Below are 3,015 nucleotides of genomic sequence, written 5' to 3'. Positions count from 1 at the left end.
TGGAGTGCAATGGCGTGATCTCAACTCACTGCAACCTCTGCCTCCCAGGTTCAAGCAATTCTCATGCCTCAGCCTTCCGAGTAGCTCGGATTACAGGTACATGCTACCATGCCCAGCTAATTTTTGTATTTTTAGTAGAGACAGGATTTCACCATGTTGGCCAGGCTGGTCTCGAACTCCTGACCTCAAGTGATCCACCCACCTCAGCCTCCCAAAGTATTGGGATTACAGGTATGAGCCACCTCGCCCAGCCTCTACTTTTTTTGTAAGCCAGATCACATTATTGACTCCTAGTTAAGCTTGTGGTCCTTTACCAAAAAATTAGTTGGGCGTAATGGCACATGCCTCTGTAGTCCCAGCTACTCAGTAGGCTGAGGCAGGAGAATCGCTTGAATTCAGGAGGCGGAGGTTGCCAAGAGCCAAGATCGCACCACTGCACTCCAGCCTGGGCGACAAGACTCAAAAAATAATAATAATAAAATAAAAGAACATCTTCCCAATCTTGAATTCAAATTTCAAAGTCCCTCTTCCCCATTCAGGTCTTAATTCTTTTTTTTTTTTTTTTTTGAGACAGAGTCTCACTCTATCACCCAGGCTAGAGTGCAGTGGTGCGATCTCAGCTCACTGCAACCTCCCTCCACCTCCCGGATTCAGGCAATTCTCCTGCCTTGGCCTCCCGAGCAGCTGGGACTACAGGCCCACATTGCCACGTCCAGCTAATTTTTGTATTTTTAGTAGAGATGGGGTTTCACCATATTGGCCAGGCTGGTCTCCAACTTCTGACCTCGTGATCCACCCACCTCAGCCTCCCAAAGTGCTGGGATTATAGGCGTGAGCCACCGCGCCCGGCCTAGGCCTCAGGTCTTAATTCTTTTTGCCTTAAAAAGCATTGTATACCTTTCTTTCAGTTAGTATTTGCCTGCTACATTTTTTTCTTATACTTTTACTTTGAATCATTCTGCTATCTTTTAAATAAAATATTTATTTTATATCCCTTTTTAAATCTAACAAATAAACGTAATTATAAACTGGAGGCTTTGTTTTTTTGAGATGGAGTCTTATTCTGTCACCCAGGCTAGAGTGCAGTGATGCAATCATAGCTCACTGCAGCCTCCACCTCCCCAAGCTCGGGTGATCCTCCCACCTCAGCCTTTGGAGTCGCCAGGACTACAGGCATGCCATCATGTCCTAATTTTTGTATTTTTTTCTAGTGACAGGGTCTTGCTATGTTGCCCAGGCTGCTCTCAAACTCCTAGGCTCAAGCAATCCACTGGCCTCAGTCTCCCAAAGTGCTAGGATTACAGGCATGAGCCACTGGGCCCAGTTAAACTGGTGCTGTAATCCATTTATCCCAATTATTGTAATTACTGATACATTTGGGTTATTTCCACCACTTTATTTTTTTGCTTTTAAGATTTCTTTTCCATATCTTTTTCTCCTCATATCCTGCTTTCTACTGGATTGACTACATTTTCTTTATACTTTCTTCTATTTAGTATCCAAGTTTTACATTCTACTTTCATTTATTAATTTTTTTTCTTTTTTTGAGGCAGGGTCTCACCGTGTTGCCCAGGCTGGAGTGTAGTGGCTTGATCTCAGCTCACTGCAATCTCTGACTCCCAGTTCAAGTGATTCTTCCCCCTCAGCCTCCTGAGTAGCTGGAACCACAGGCGTGCACTACCACACCTGGCTAATTCTTGTATTTTTAGTAGAGACAGGGTTTCACCATGTTGACCAGGCTGGTCTCGAACCCGTGACCTCAAGAGACCCACCCTCCTTGGCCTCCCAAAGTGCTGGGATCACAGGCGTTAGCCACCACGCCCAGCCTCTTTTCCTTTTTTTAATTAAAAAATTTGGTTTAATTGTGGTTAAAAAAACACATAATTTACTATCGTAACAATTTTTAAGAATAGAGTTCAGTTGTGTTAACTATATGGTGCTCTTTTTCTTCTTCAGTAGTTTTTTTTTTTTTAATTGAGGCAGAGTCTCACTCTGTTGCCAGGCACCAGGCTGGAGTGCAGTGCCGTGATCTCGGTTTACTGCAACCTCCACCTCCCGGGTTCAAACAATTCTCATGTCTCAGCCTCTCGAGTAGCTGGGACTACAGGCGCGCACCACCATGCCCAGCTAAATTTTGTATTTTTTTAATAGAGACGGGGTTTCACCATGTTGGCTAGGATGGTCTTGATCTCTTGACCTCGTGATCCGCCCACCTCGGCCTCCCAAAGTGCTGGGATTACAGGTGTGAGCCACCGCACTTGGCCAGCAATTTTTTTACTATCTTTTCAATTGCTTCTATAGTCATTGGCTATTAGATTCCCTACCTCTTTTTGAGTCAATTTTGGTTTGTATTTACTTAGAAATTCCTGTTTCATCTAAATTTTAAATTTATTGCTATAAGGTAATATGCAATACATGATTATGCTTTTAAAATCTTCACTATTTCTGTGATTATATCTCCTTTTCATTCCAATGCTTTGTTATTGTTTGTTTTGAGACAGAGTCTCACTCTGTTGCCCGGGCTGGAGTGCAGTGGCGCCATCTCAGCTCACTGCAACCTCTGCCTCCCGGGTTCAAGTGATTCTCCTGCCTCAGTCTCCCGAGTAGCTGGAATTACAGGTGCCTGCCACCACACTTGGCTAATTTTTGTATTTTTAGTAAACACGGGGTTTCACCATGTTGGCCAGGCTGGTCTCGAACTCCAGGCCTCTGGATAACAGGCGTGAGCTACTGTGCCTGGCCCCAGTGCTGTTTTTATATTTTCTCTCCTTCTCCATCTTTCTTTTTTTAATCAGACTTGCCAAAGATCGGTCTATTTTATTGGTTATCAAAGAATCAGATTTTTGGTACACTAATTGAGTATGCTTTTTATTGTTTCATTAATTTCTGCTTTTTTATCTTTTTAAATTTCATCCCCCAACTTTTATAAGTGTTGTTTGTGATGTTCTTTGCCTAGCTTACTGAGTTTAATGTTTGGGTCATTGATTTTCTTTTCTTCCTTTTTTTTTTTTTTTT

This window comes from Cebus imitator, unplaced genomic scaffold, assembly GCF_001604975.1.
Source record: "Cebus imitator isolate Cc_AM_T3 unplaced genomic scaffold, Cebus_imitator-1.0 Scaffold188, whole genome shotgun sequence".
Lineage (NCBI taxonomy): Eukaryota > Metazoa > Chordata > Mammalia > Primates > Cebidae > Cebus > Cebus imitator.
The sequence above is the reverse complement of the archived record's forward strand: the minus strand, read 5'-3'. Positions refer to the sequence as shown.